Here is a 16190-nt window from a genome sequence, read left to right as displayed (position 1 = left end):
AGTTATAGCTTACGTTCAAGGAATGGTCAATTTCTAAGATGAAAATCGAATTGTGGACCTTAAATTGCTCGTGTCTCCGCTGACGATCAAACCGAAGCCAACTGTTAGCAATCTCCCTTCGCCATGTAATGGCTACCGATTAAATTGTCGTTGTATTTTTTTTACCATGTGTAAATTTTGGTGCAGTTACAAACTCGCCAGGAAGGTACTAGCCGTCAATCACAAGAGCGTGATAAACGTCCATGATTAACTTAAAATGGTGCACTTCTGTTGATGTTTAATCGTGAAAATGAAAGAAAAATCATTTAAAACAATAAAGTACATTTGTTTTTTAAGTTTACGCAAGAAAAATGTGTACGTGTTGGAAGAAGTAGTGAATTATGCTGAAAAAATATGTATTTATTATGATTTTTATGTAAAACAAAAACAATTAAAAAAAAAATAAGGCGACGCCTTCCAAATTGGCATTCTCTGAACATTGTTGTTTGTGTTTTATTTTTTTTTAAATCCAAGTTTGGTAGAAATAGTTGCAATCTGGAACACGTCAAAATTGCCAAAGAGGAAATCTGTAATAAAAATAAAATAGAAAAGAAATTATGGAATGCCAAAAGACACTAAAAGAGATTTTATTTAATTATTTCAAGATGGGAGAGAGGGAAGATCTCTCTCTCTCTCCCCCCCCCCCTCTCTATCTCTCCATATATATAGCGTGTCAGATGCGATGAAAATAGATAAAATAAAGTGCTCGATCACGAATGTGAGAGCTAAAATACAAATATTTATTAAAAAAAATATGTATACATATTCCAAAGAAAGACCAGCGGTTTCATTGTATTGGTCCAGCCATTTGTGGCTGATATGAATATAATACAAATCATCAGTGTCGGTGGAAAGAGAGAAACAAAACGGAAAAATAAACAGAGAAATAAACACCGGGCGGTGTCTTTGCTCAAAGTCCCTGCTTTAAAGATAGTAAACGACGCTAAGAGATTCTGTTTACGGAAGGGAGGTAGGTGTGACCAAGTAGGGTGATGGAGTGGTGGTGGTGGTGGTGGTGGTGGTGATTTGGGGAGTTTTTAGAAAGCGTACATGGGTGCGTGTGTGTGTGTGTGTGGGGGGGTGCGTGGGCACGCGCGTGCACGCACATGTGTATACGTATATTTAGCAGGGAATGGTTTGGGTACGGAAAACACCCTCTGAAAACACGAAGGCCGTGGAAAAAAGCGATTAAAGTTAGATAAATAAATAAATAATGAATAAATAAACAATAAAAAATAAATAATGAATAAATAAATAATAAAAAATATAAATAAATGTATAATAAAATGAATAAGTAATAAAATAAAATAAAAATATAATAATAATAATAATAATTCTAATAATAAAATAATAAAAATATTTATTATTTATCATTGTTTATTATTAGTTTTATTATCATGTATTATTATTATTATTATTATTATTATTATTATTATTAGTAGTAGTAGTAGTAGTAGTAGTAGCACCAGCGTATATAGGAAACCTACCCTTTAAAGGTCAATACATTCGTTGGGCTTCGTTCTCCCCTAAAATCCGAAAAATAAATCTGATTAAAATCTTAGTAGATAGGTTTTATTGATTTGCTATAGTACTAAACTAGATGCAGAACTCCAAAGCATAACTTAGATCCTTGTGGCCAATGGTTATCATTTACACACAATTGGAAAATGTGTAAGGATAAGAATCCTGGCGTTTAAGAGTGGAACCCTTGTGAACCCTCAAAAATTGTCCGATATATATGAAGCTCCCGTAGATTGATGTTAAAAATTTCTGCAACCGTTTCACGTTGCTATTTTGCAACTAAGGTTTGAATGGTGTTGGGAAGAGAAATGCTTTTCCCCTCCTTTCGAAAGGCTAGTATCCCTACCACTCAATACAATATGACAGTTTATTGTGCTAACGGTTAGTGCGAGGCTGACTACATGGGACATACCATTCAGCGTTTGAAGGTTAGTATTTCCCAACATGTCCCCCCCTTCGATATGTAGTCACAAAAAATGACCAACATTCGGACGTGTGCGGACTTATAAGTCGGCCATCGGTGAACATTTATTGCAGTGCCAGATCTGCACTGAAGGATGCACGGATGGAACTGTCTCTATCTTACACAGTGCTCGCTTGAAAATTCACTTGAAGATTCTCGAGGTGGTATTTATTAATTTGCGTCTCTGTGTAAACAAAAAGAGCAGACCCATAATTTGGAACTCGTGAGTGTTTGATGAAATTGTTTCCATTTCTCTATACTATTTTTTTCTTACTTTCGCTGGTAATTTATAGTCCTTGGACTCCGTTTTTAAACGATGTCCCCCACCCCCGTTGACGACGTTCATTTTGAACAGTGTTAAGACATGTTGATAGTTTTTTCTACCGCACACTTTATTTACCCCCTTTTGTTTAATTTATATTTTTAAACATTGAATAAGAGCTAAGGAGAAAAACGAAGACAAGAAAAAATATTTTAGAAGTGTATTTGGGTTTCTTTTCTTTGTAAAATTTTCTTCTTTATGGTTAAACTATAAAAAAGGCACTTAACAATTGCAGCCAGTGTTATTTAAATCTCTACTATTATATAAAAGTCACTTTGTGTGTGTTTGTGTGTGTTTGTGTGTGTAAGTTCTTTTCTTATACGTTCCGAAACGGCTGAGCCTATTATTTGCAAATTTCACACAAAGCTAATCAGTGTCTCTGGCAGTGTTCTTAGATATGTTTTATACAGAAATTCGGCCGATAAATATCGAAAATCGAAAGAATCCGATCCTGAAAGTAGTCTTTCTTTCTAATAGATAAAAATAATTTACAGAGGAATATTTTAGGTAGCACCGGCAAAGGTTATAATAAAATCTCAACAAATAATTTCTTCTTAGAAAGAAAAAAACCCACTGACATCTGAAAACATGGCTCAGTGCCAGAGCATTCCACTACAGCTCGAATGATCCTATGTTCAAGCCCGGGCGTACCTCACCATTTTATTTTATTTTTATTAATGAATTTAATTTACGATAAAAGAGGGACCATTTAAAATTGCCGCAAATTATTTCTTTGTTTGCATATTTTAAAACTAAACATTAATAAGGAGTGAGTTTCCAGGGCATTTATTGTCAAGCTTAATATGACGTAATATGACGTGATAGTGTAAACAAACACAAATTTGATGAACTACATTATTTTTTTTATTAATAGAATAACGTCTGTGTTATGTATTTTGTGTGCCACGCTTACATTCGCGTGAAAGTCATGAAATTGTTATGGATTTCCGTTTCTTGTAATAAATAATTTTACCAAGAATTTTTTCAAAGTTTGATTTCGGTTTCGGTTTCGATTATAGTTGATGGCTTTTAAGCGATCTTTTTTTTTTATAAATAATTTCACAAAGAATTCTTCATAAGTTTTGGTTTCAGTTTCGATTATAGCTGCTGGCACTCAGTAATATATTTTTTTTAATAAATAATTTTATCAAGAATTTTTCATAAGTTTTAGTTTCGGTTTCGATTTTAACTGAAGGAACTCAAATTATATATATATATATATATATATATATATATATATTTATTAAGAAATATTGAAGTCTGTAGTTAATTAAATTCGCCCTGTTATTTATGTTTAACAGAGAAACTTTAAACACGGAAAACTATTAAATGTTAAAAGCTGCAAATATTTTAGGCGATATATATATATATATATATATATATATATATATATATATATATATATATATTTGTACGGCTGAGCTTAAATTATCATAAAATAAAAAATTAAAAAAATAATTATAGTAATAATTATATATATAGTATGTTTGTTATATAAACATTTTGGTTACATATATACATACATGTTTCAGTGGAATATAAATTTAGAGAGACCCACATCATCAGACCCAAAAAAGGAGCGTCATTGAAACGAAAATCAAGATTTATTTATTCCAACAGTGGAAAAAAGGGTCTGTTTAATTTATGAGGGCGGGCAGGCGTGGTTAGGTGGTAAAGGTACGGCAATGAATAATACAGTACATATTTATATGGTACGGACACCTCACTCTCGGTGCACTACTGGAATTTAATCGAAACGGACAAAAGACTAGTCGAATAGAAGATACTTAGAAAGATTGAAGTCTGTAGTTAATTAAATTCATCCTGTTATTTATGTTTAACAGAGAAACTTTAAACACGGAAAAGTATTAAATGTTAAAAGCTGCAAACATTTTAGGCGATATGCATTAAATCAACTGTAAAAACAAACAACTATTTTCTTTCATTGGAGTAATATTACAATTCCTGACGCCTCATTCTCCATACCTCATTCTCCACACAAGGATATGTTAATTCACAAATTTATTAATAAACCCAATGAAAAGTTGAAAGGATACGAAGTTGTTTCAGTACATCTATAATTAATAACTATATTAACTTAGAAACATCGATGAATATGCTTACATAAACAATTTAGTCAAGCGAATGATGAGGCCACTCTCTAACTGTCCTATAACACCATTTCATTTCGATTAATACTAAAATAAGCGAATGACAACACAATATACCATTGGCTGGAAAAAGATGAGTGCACTTTGCCTACTTACAAATAATATACCCGAAAACGATTAACTAAAATAATCTACGTGGCTAACATGTTTATAACTAGAATGTTGATATATACATAGGAGAATTATTATCATAAAACATAATGGAGCCAAACACATAATTGATTTCGAGCAATAATTAAGTACATTAACTCGGTGTTTTATGTGAACTGGGAAGTCTACCGATATGGATGCATCTACACTATTATATATTTGTTTGCATGTATGCATTTAGGAAATTTTATCTCTATAAGGAAATATGTAAATTTACAAAATATATATTAAATATTCTAGTACTGAGGAAAGGATAAAAAAAAAACAAATGAAATAACAACCATTGAAATAAAGTTTATCTATAGATATGAAAAGATACGTGCATACGCTTAAGCGTTCACATCAGGCTTTAAGGGGTTAATTACTATATAGACGTTAATATAAGGAATGCAACTCCCATGATATCATCTATATTTAAATAACATAAAAATGACTCTATATACGTTACACGTTCTTAATTTGATCAAAAGGATGTATGTTATTAAAAAAAAATCAATAAATGAAATAAGTAATGTTTATCAGTAAAATAAGGAGATAAATAATGCGTCAAAGTAAACACAAAAATAGATAGAAAGCTTAGAATGAAGAAACAGACCCGATGAGAATAAAAAAAAAACACCACCCTACGTAGCACTTCAGATCAAAATGTATTAATTTATGTATTAAAACCAGGATATAGTTGTAATCCCTCCTCGCCGAGATACATTGACCAGGCTGGATGATATTTTCCTTTCTTGTCTTCCCTCTCAGTACATATTCCCTGTCTTTCCCGCACCTTTAACCACTAAACCCACCTACCCGCCCTCACGAACTAAATAACCTCTTTTTTTCCAGGGTTTAATCACACCCAGTTATCTTTTTTATATACAAAATGAATGAACATTTTCATTTTAGGATCGCTCCCCTTTTCGGTCTGATGAGGTGGGTCTCTTTAAATTGAAATACCACTGAAACATGTATGCCATGCTCGGTCCTTCATTGAGCACTTTCTAATAAACACAGTGGATCTACGTTTAGGAAACTAAGCTATACAGCCATTATCTTTAAGTATGTTGACATGCACAAATAAAGAAATAAATAGTAAGATGGTCAACATCTTGAAATTTGGAATATAGACTTTAGTCATTTATTTGTTATATATATATATATATATATATATATATATATATATATAGAGAGAGAGAGAGAGAGAGAGAGAGAGAGAAAGAGAGAGAGAGAGATTTTAATTGTTTTATCCACGTGTATTTCTTTTGATATAAATGATATGTATGGATAAAAAATCAATACGAAAAATATATAAATATAAATTTCTGTATTTATTTCCTAGGTGTTGACGTGTAGGAATACAAGTCATTTGTATGTAAGTAGATTTAGTCTGCTTATATTTTTTGCTTTCCTAATTGATTTTTTATTGCATTCGTACACGTGAACACATATAGAAATAAATACAGAAAAGATATAAACACTTATATATTTTTCGTATTTATTTTGTATCCATACATATTTATATAAGATAGACTTTAACGCATTGAAATGAATTCGAGTACGGATGAGTGCATCTACTGTTTTCAAGTCTTATACAAAGGAGAATTATTATTATAAAACATTATTTACTGGAAGGAAATATTCATATAAGACAATCCAAGCCGAATAAAAATTGCTCATATACTACACAGAGTAAATAAAATTAGAGTTTATGTGCTCAAATTTCATTTAAAAAGAATCACTTTTTAAAATAAAAACTTATTGTTTGAACCAAAGAATAAAATGCTTTTTGGGCTTTCAAATCATTCCCTTTCTCTGTCACTTAAATGCATTTCAGTGAAACTATTTTCTCTGTGTGTGCTATTTAGCATAATTATTTCGAACTAATATTAGTATTTTGTCAAATTTTTTCTTTCTGAGGAGATGCACTTTCATTGAAAATCCATGGATTAAGGTTTCTAATTTAAACATTGTACTATTTGATTCAAACAATACATTTTTATTTTGAAAAATGATTCGTTTTAATAAAATTTGAGCATATAAACTCAAATTGTGTATGTGTGTGTGTATATATATATATATATATATATATATATATATATATAATGAAATCAAAGGAGGTGCAGTGTTGACCTGATATAAGCAATGATAAACTTCAAACATAATACTCGCGTGCACAGGTCCAAATTTCTGTACGGATTAAAATATAATCATTATGCGTATTTTACGTACGGAATATATATAAATGAAATTGCCTGTGTGAGTGCACATTTCTCTACCAAACTACTCTATCAATTTTCAGTTTACAGACTCGAGATTTGACATAAGGGTATTGAGATTTGGAAAAATCTTTTTAATCGGTTTTCGGCCAGAGATTTGGCTGTAAAGGAGTCCAAGTTCAATGATTTGACCTTTGAAAACTTCACCAAACTCCTCCGCCAATTTTAGGTCTAAACACTTGAGATTTTAGGTCTGGCTTACTTGGACATGGATTAAACTTTTTAATATAATTTGAGCCCAAAACAATAAATGTACATGGGTCAAAATCAGGGTCAAAATTTTAAAAATTTGACCTATGCGGTCTCTACCAAATTACTCAGCTGATTTTTGGTCTAAACATTTGAATTTTTACATAAAGTGTATTCAGACATAAAGCCAGCTTTTTAGTCAGTGTTTCGTCGAGAGTTTGGCTGTCAGGGGTCAAAGTTCCAGAGATTTGACCTTTGCGGTCTCTAGCAAACTATTCAGCCAATTTTCGATCTAAACATTTAAAATTTCACATAAACATACAGCAAGATTTTTAATCAGTTTTTGGGCGAAAATTTGGCTGCCAGGAGATCAAAGTTGAAAGAGTTGACTTTGCAGACTCTACCAAACTCCTCCGCTGGGTCTATACACTTGAAATTTTAGATGTAGATTACGTGGACATTGGTCAAACATTTAATATATATACATATATATATAATTTTATGAACGGTACATAGGGCCCGAGCAAAGCAGGGCTAAACTGCAAGTGCACAGAATACTCAAAAAGAAATATATATAAATACAACAGTAGACGTATGTATGTGTGTAAATATCTAACAGGTAAACTCTTAAACTACTGGTCACATAGCACTGACATTCTCAGGAAATAATATTCATGCACCAAGGGTGGTTTATAGCGAATAATATCTTTGCTTACATGCATGTATATCGCATACAGACATCGGCAAATTTACATGTAAAATGTTCATTAAACATTAGCTGACATTTTGTTTTTTTTGTGTGCATGCGCGTACATTTGGGTTTTTTTGTTTTTTTTCTCAGGCTCGGTTCTTTTTAATTTCAATTCTAACTGATGACACCAACTCATCTTTTTATGTTTTTGTATTAAAAAAAAACAACAACAAAAAACCCCGAAATCATACGTACATTTTATTCGCGGTTTGAAATGTGTAAATATGAAAACAAACCTATCTATCTTTTTTACGATCTCATTTTTACTTAATTTCATACATTATTTTACGACGGAGGAGGGGGGGGGGAGACACACGGAATACCGACCGTGCTGAAATAATAATATTATTATTGAGAAAACTATTTTTAATATGGGGAGGGGAAGGCATTATTTAAACTATTCTGTACTTTCACCTAACAAATTATTAAATAAGAAACTGACATGCATTATCTCTATTTTTGTTTAGTATTAAACATCTGTTTCTCAATCCAATTTCTTGATTTGTTTATTGTAAAGCAAGTGTTGCCTAATCACTAACTGCACTTTGAAATATTTATTTTTTGAGTAGCATGAATTTTAAATAAGGTGCTTCTACAGTGTAGGTCCCATATTAACAAATACAAACAATTCATAATGAAATCATGTATTTTGAAAAAATGCTGAGTTATTTTCCGGAAGTGACGTCATGTGGGGGTGGGGGATAAGCACGATTATGTTGCTTTAAAAAGTACTCTGGGACCGTCAGGGATTACCAAACCTTCTTTTTTTTTAAGTGAGGTTGGGGTGTGGTGAATTAGTACCTGTTCATTCTCCCATGCATTACCACTACTTTTCTGTTTATGGAGAAGAAGGCAGTAGATGATTTCGCTGAAATGCTGCGTCAGAAAAGATACTACACTTTGATATTAGCCAAAAAGCCAAGTAAGCGTAATATAGTTTTCTACCAAGCATTACCTCCCTCTAGAAAATACAAAATAATCGACACAGCATATATTTTAAAAGGTGGGGAGGGGAAACCGGGGAAAGTCCCGGAAATGGCTGAAGCAGTTTATGATCTCAAAAATACTTTATTTCATATATATTTTTCAAAGAAGTGGGGATACGGAGTCAGGTCCGGAAACGGCTGAAGCAGTTTACGATCTCAAAATTACTTTATCTAATATATAAAAGCTGAAACAGTCTACGATTTAGACATTACATTATTTCATGTATGTTCTTAACAGTGGGGTGGGGATATGAAATCAGTCCGGGAAATGGCCGAAACCGTTTACGGTTAAACATTACTATATTCCATTCATATTTTTAACAGTGGGGTTGGGATATAGATTCAGTCACGGAAATGGCTGCAGCATTTTACGTTTTAGACATTAATTTATTTAATGTATGTTTTTAACAGTGGGGTGGGGGATAAGAAGTCAGTGCTGGAAACGGCTGAAACAGTTTATGATTTAAACATTACTGTATTTTATGTAGATTTTAAACAGACATTATTACATAGTTATTATTTTCGTAAGGGGGGCATAATGTGGGGTAAAATTATAAAAAATTATTGTCTAAAATAGTAACATATCCAAGAATTATGAAAAATGATAAAATGTGAGTTAATTGTTGTTTTCTTTAATGAAATAATCAACCCAAACAATATATGAAAGTTATTATTTTCGCAACGGGGAACACAATGTGGGTCACAATTATAAAAAATGATTGTCGAAATTAGTAACATATCCAAGAATTATAAAATATAATGAAATGTGAGTTGATTGGTGTGTTTGTAATGAAATAATCAATCCAGACAGTATATCAAAGTTATTATTTTCGTAAAGTAGGGAGGGCGATAATGTGGGATAAAATTACGAAAAATGATTGTTAAAATTAGTAACATATCCAAGAATTATGAAAAATGATGAAATGTGAGTTAATTGATTAGTGCGTTTTATAATGAAATAATAAACCTAGACAATATATCAAAGTGATTATTTTCGTACGGCGGGGAGAGATAATGTGGGTTAGGATTATGATATATGATTGTCGAAATTAGTAACATATCCAGAAATTATGAAAAATGATAAAATGTTAATAAATTTATTGGTGCGTTTGTAATTTAATAATTGGCCCAGAAAATATAGCAAAGTTATTTTCGTAAGTGGGGGGCACTAATATGGGTTAAAATTATGAAAAATGATTGTCAAAATTAGTAACGTATCCGAGAACTTTGAAAAATAATGAAATGTGAGTTAGTTGATTAGTGTGTTTGTAATGAAATAATAAACCCAGATAATTTATCTTTTTCTGTAGGTGGTCAACAATTTTTTTTCTTCTGAATTTTCAATGTTAACTCCGGGAAATGACGTCACAGTTGTAGTGGTGAGTATTAAGACACATGATTATGTTGCTTTTTAACTTGCTCTGAAGTTCTCTATGAATTAACAAACCTTCACTTTTGGGGTGAGGCTGGAGAGTGTAATGCCCATTTTAGGGTCACTATGCAATCTCCCATAATGTCATATTCCAAAAATATGGAATAATTATGGAATCATATTCCGGAAATGACATCATTTCTCTTACTAATGTGTTGTTGGCGGCTGTGGTAGTAAGGGGGGGGGGTGATTATATTAATATTGAAAATTGTAGTAAAGTAAAAGTTGACTAATGAACATTCGCGTGAACGAATTTATGTAATTATTTGGATAACCTGCTGAGTTATGGTCAAGAAATGATATCAATTTACTTAAAATGATGGTGTCAGCAGTAGGGAGGGAAAAAACATAGTAATGTGGAATTTTGTAGTGAAGCAAGGGTTGCCTAATCACAAAGCTTTTCAACATATTTGTTTATTTGTTTGTAAAGCCTGCCGAGTAATCTTCCGAAAATGACGTCTTTTTTCCAAAAATTTTTGTTGTCGGTAGTGGGGAAGAATGAAACAGAGTAATGTGAAATTTGAAAATGAAGCAAGGGTTGCCTAATCACTTAACTGTGTCAATGTATTTATGCATTAATTTTAAAATCCTGCTGAGACATCTTCAAAAAATGACATAATTTTTCTTACAATGCCGATAGTGACGAAGGAAAGAAACGCAGTAATGTTGAAATTTATGGTGAAGCAAGTGTTGCGAACTCATTAACCAACACAATGTATATATGTATTAATTTGGAAATCCTAATGAGCTCTCTTGAACGTGTCAACGAATTTCTCTGCTTGTCCATTACTTCTTGTGTGGTATGGCGGAATGGTTATATGCTCGATTAGATGATCCTCGCAAAAATGTTTAAATTCGGTAAATGTAGATTGCGTTCCATTGTCTGTAACAATGCAGTCTACTACTCCAAACCTAGCGAATAGTTCATACAGTAAGTTGATAGTTACCTCGGATGTGGGATTCTTACATCCGGTCATTTAGATAGGCTGACTACAACAATGAGATAGTAGAACCCATCTTGCGGTCCTGCAAAATCTAAATGAATCCTAGACCAAGGTCGGTCCGGTTTTGCCCGCGATCCGAATTGAGCCGGAGGAGCTTTCATAGCTAATACGCATCCTCTACACTCCCTGATTTTTCCTTCTATATCCTTATCCATGTTTGGCCAATAAATGAAAGAGCGCATAAGGCTTTTCATTCTTGATATACTTGGATGTCCTACATGGAATTCCTTGAGCATTCTTTTCTGTAATGTCGAAGGAATTACGACCCTTCGCTATATAACAGGACGTTATCGCAAATTGAATAAATTTCTTCATCCAGTTCGTTATTGTTGATCCTTTCTTTCATGCGTATAATAAATTCGTCCACCTCTGCCTTATTCTTAATCTCATCAAGCGTTACTGGAAGTTTATTGTGTCACATAACATATTTTTTACTTCAATTTCCGCTTGAATGGCTGCTATTACCATATCCTCCAATGGTTCTGTCTGCTTAGGTATTAACCTCGATAACCCGTCTGCATGACCAAATTTTTTAGATGGTACTTAATTGTAACTCAGAAGTATGGTGCCCCATCTTTGGAGTCTATTCGCCGTATATTAAGGTAGTCCCTTTTTCGATCCGAAAATCGTTAATAATGGTTTGCGGTCTGTTTGTAACAGAAATTGCTTACCGTGCAGGAAACGATGAAATTTCTTTACCGCGCCTCTTTTTCAATTTGTGAGTAGTTCTTTTCGGCTGGCAAAAGTGATCGGGATGAATGTGCTATAAGTTTCACGTTTCCATAATCCATTTTGTATAAAATGCATGCTCTTATGCCACAGGAGCTGGCATCGCTTGCAACTATAATTTCATGCTTGGGATTATAATGTGTCAGAAACAAGTCAGACGTTAACCTCTCTTTAATTTCCCGAAATGCTTCTTCGCACCCTTGCGTCCAGACTCATTTTTAGTCTTTCCTTAACAGTTCATTTAAAGGCGACCTTAGTTTATGCATATTTGGCACAAATACATTGTAGTAATTTACCAAACCTAAGAAACTTTGTAAAGACGCAATATTTTCTGGAGCAGGAATATTCTTTATTGCACTCGATCTATCTGGATCCGCCCTTCTTCCATGTTTATCGATGATTTGCCCCAAGTATTTTATTTTCTCCATGAAAAATGTACATTTTCCTGTTTTACTTTAAATCCATAATCCTGGATCCTTTTGAATACTTGGTTTACAGGAGTTTTGCGTTGTTCTTTGCTAGAGCTTTTCATTAACACATCGTCCAGGCACCCTACTGCAAAATCCAATCCATTTAACATAATGGCCATAATTTGCTGAAAAATCACAGGAGCGACTTTGACCCCAAAAGGAAGTGTGTTAAACTTGTACAATCCCTTATGGGTATTAATACATAGCAGCTTTGAACACTCCTCGTCGACTGGAACTTGTAAGTACGCGTCACTGAGGTCGATTTTAGAAAAATATTTCCCCCCACTCACTTTCGCAAATAGCTCTTCAGAGCTCGGAAGAGGATAATGGTGATCTTGTAATGCCCTGTTTAAGCCTGTCGCGAAGTCGGCGCAAACCCGAATCTCCTTACTCTTCTTTTTGATGTAAACCGTTGGTGCAGCCCACTTACTGTGATCAATTTTTCCGATGACACCCATGTTTTCGAGTCTTTCTAATTCACCGTCTATCTGTTCCATAGCGGCGTATGGAACATTTCTTTTCTTTCTGAATACTGGCCGTTCAGTTACTTTTACGTCAAATTTTGCTATCGCTTTTGTACACCTTCCCAAACCGCCTGAAAATACGTCTGGGAAATTCTCTTTTAACTCCCTCTTAAGTTTTTCTGCCTCCACATTCGAATCTTTTGGCAAAATGAGCTTAAAGGCAGATCCCATAGTTTTAACTTTTCGAACAGATCAGTTCCAAAGAGGTTGTTTGATTTTCGCATGACAAAAATTCTTGCTTTTTCGGCCCCGTTCTGGAAAAAAATATTCGTCAATAATTCTCCTTCGAAGGCAATTTTTTCGGCATTGACGCTTCTCGCCGTTTTATGTGATTTAATCATAGTTGGTCTCCCAGCCTCTTCCATGTCTGTACATTAATAATGAAAATGTCAGACCCACTATCAAGCTTACTTTCTTTTTAAACATTTTGACCTGTACAAATTTCCGGATATTTTGTTCCTCAGGTTCAATTTTCGTAAGTGTAATGGATGTTTTTCTATCATATGTTTTTCTACAATGCGATGCTTTATGCCCTTTCTGTTGGCAGTTGTCACATTGTTTGAATTTGTAGGGACACTCATTGTACCAATGTTTATTTCCACACCGCCAACATGGTCCAGGTGGATATTTACCTGTTTCTTTCTCTGGTTATATTTTGAAGTCGAATTTTTCTTTTGATGGATCTTTTTAATATGCGACACTCTGCTTTCCACTATGTCACGACTGTCTTGTTTCAACGCAATAAACCGTTCAGTCTTCCGCTAAGTTTGTATTTTTAAATTCGGTTCTGATTTCAGCGACCAGCCCTTGCACAAATATTAAACATTTAAAATTATCTGATGATAATTCCTCCAGTTTAAAATCGTCGCAATGCTTGTTCACTATACTTGCATAAGTAGTGTAGTCGTCTTCCTCTCTTCTAGTAACATTCATACATTTATATCGCCTATGGAAAAGAGACGTTTTTGCAGAAAACAGTTCTGTAAGTAGCGTAACTGTTTCTTGGAAGCTCAACTCACTGGTCTTTTTTGGAAGAATAAAATTCACGAACTTTGTATGTTCGGCTGTTCCCAATATCTTTAGCAAGAGCCTACCTTTTTTCGCGTCTGACCAGGTACTGCAATCCGATATAAAAATATTCTCATATCGTCTATAGTACATCGTCTTCTGGATTATAATTGAAATTTTCAATAGCGGCCCACACAGCTGTTTGAGAAAATGCGATATGATTATCATCCGCTTTAGTTAACTGTGTCGCCTCCAGAATGTTTCTTTGTTCCTCCTGTGTTTTCATCAATATTTCCTCGAAGCGTTTCTGTTGTTGAATCATTTTTTCTTCAAATACTTGTTTGAATCGCTTCTCTTTCTACTTGTTGTTGAATTTGCTGCTTTTGCAACACGACATTTTGCTCTGCCTGGAATTGGAACAATTCCAACAGTGAATCTTTGAATTTCGCATCCATCATACGAATTCAATTTACAATTTACGCTTGTATTAAAGAAATATTCCTTAGTAAAAACAAAAACAAAACATCAACCAAGTTTTCTTTCCCAATTCTTTTGTTTGAAGAACAACAGTTTAGCAGTTCTTTTGTAACTTAATTTGTTGAACGCTATATTTCTAGTCTTACTACAAACAATCAAGCGAAATAACATTTGTTTAACATTTTTTTATTTGCACGCGTTTTTACGTAGCAAAAATAAAATCCGTCGCTTTAAATATCCGACGAATTCGTATGGAAACTTTTAGTTTTTTTTGGGGGGGGGGGTTACCGTCTTTGCCTTTTGCAAAAAATGACTTAATTCTTTACGTGTTTGCTAAGCACAAATGACGTACGCGAATAATTATTTTTCACGGTCTGCCTCTTTTTCTCTTGACAAAGTGTTTTTTTTTTTTCAAATCCCAGATGTTATCGAAATAACGATAAGCTTACACGGTATTTGCTAGTTGGTTTTGGACATTTAACTTTGCAGAAAAAAATTCTTACCGTAGGCAAAATGGCTTCTAGTGAAGAAAAAAATCAACCCATTTTCCCTTTCTAAAACACTTGGTAAGTGTGTTCAATTATTAAATAATTGACAACATTCGCGTTTTTCGCTTTAGATTTTGGTAGCAAGTTTTTCCCGTCGCCAAATTACTATTGTAGTAATTTTTTCGCTGTTAATCCTTAGGTATCCAAATATCTGTTGAAATGACGAAGGTTTTCTGCCGTAAAGATTTTATGAATCTTTATTTCAATCCCTTTTGGTGATTCTCTGTAGTGTTGGTCGTTTCGATTCCTTGTCGCCATCTGTTGTGTCGTGGAACAACAGTGAAAATAAGAACAATCACGTCGAGGTTCGGTTAAGGAATAAGTGTATTAACAATAATGTACAAAGGTAGGAAAGCATGTATATCTGCTGGGCGCTCGGTTAGCAGTTGAAGTGCAGTCACATCTCTCTCACCGGTGTTGGAATTACTAGCGCTATTTATAGTACTAATCGGTGTAAATTCCTCTGTTCAAAGAAGGTCGGTATAACAAATTGTTTCATACATGTATATAAATTACCCGTCCGAAGGTAAGTAAACATATTTTAAATATGTGTTGTAAATTACCCGTCCCAAAAAGGTAAAATTATTTCATGTACATTCTGTAAATTATCTCTCCTAGAGAAGGTTCAATTATTTCACACATGTGTAATAGCCGTTCTAGCGTAGGTAAAATATTATTTTGCTCGAAATAGCAAATGATACATTAAAAATTCCTCTCTCCAAAGAATAACAATTATATTCAAAATCAACTTCAATTTTCTCATTGTTTATATGATCCCGAGAAACGCTGGGTAGCCCCGCTAGTATTAAATAATATTCATAATTATTTCGTCTTTGGAAATATCAACCATTCCATATCCTTTCATCTGGAATTTTAATCTTCAATTTATTTTTTTTTTCATTTTTCATTTCTTTTCTTCTTTTTATGGTTTCTTTACATTAACAATTTTTTTTTTACATATATGACTCATTTAATGCAGTTTCAATTGATGCAAGTACCAGAAAATCCATAGCTTAACTATAATTATCATTTGGTAATATCTTGAAATTCCGCGGATTAAGGAAATCTTCTTTTTTGGAGTCGAACAATAAATTGTGTTCTTCTATGACAAGCTATATTTACTATTTTGAGATTTTTATTTG

The 16190-nt window shown here is 33.2% G+C and overlaps 1 long non-coding RNA gene across 1 annotated transcript in view; it reads right to left on the bottom strand.

Annotated features, from left to right (window-relative positions):
* Nucleotides 1–381: 381 nt before the first annotated feature.
* LOC145291982 (uncharacterized) overlaps nucleotides 382–16190 on the bottom strand; it is a 110027-nt gene continuing 94218 nt past the window's right edge. Inside the window, exon 4 of the long non-coding RNA XR_013869518.1 lies at nucleotides 382–566. This is a non-coding gene — a long non-coding RNA (uncharacterized LOC145291982). The remainder of the gene's footprint in view (nucleotides 567–16190) is intronic.

This window comes from Euprymna scolopes, chromosome 13 (assembly GCF_053919585.1).
Source record: "Euprymna scolopes isolate OS-2025 chromosome 13, ASM5391958v1, whole genome shotgun sequence".
Classification (NCBI taxonomy): domain Eukaryota; kingdom Metazoa; phylum Mollusca; class Cephalopoda; order Sepiida; family Sepiolidae; genus Euprymna; species Euprymna scolopes.
Note: the sequence above shows the minus strand (reverse complement) of the source record. Positions and strands in the feature narration are given on the sequence as shown.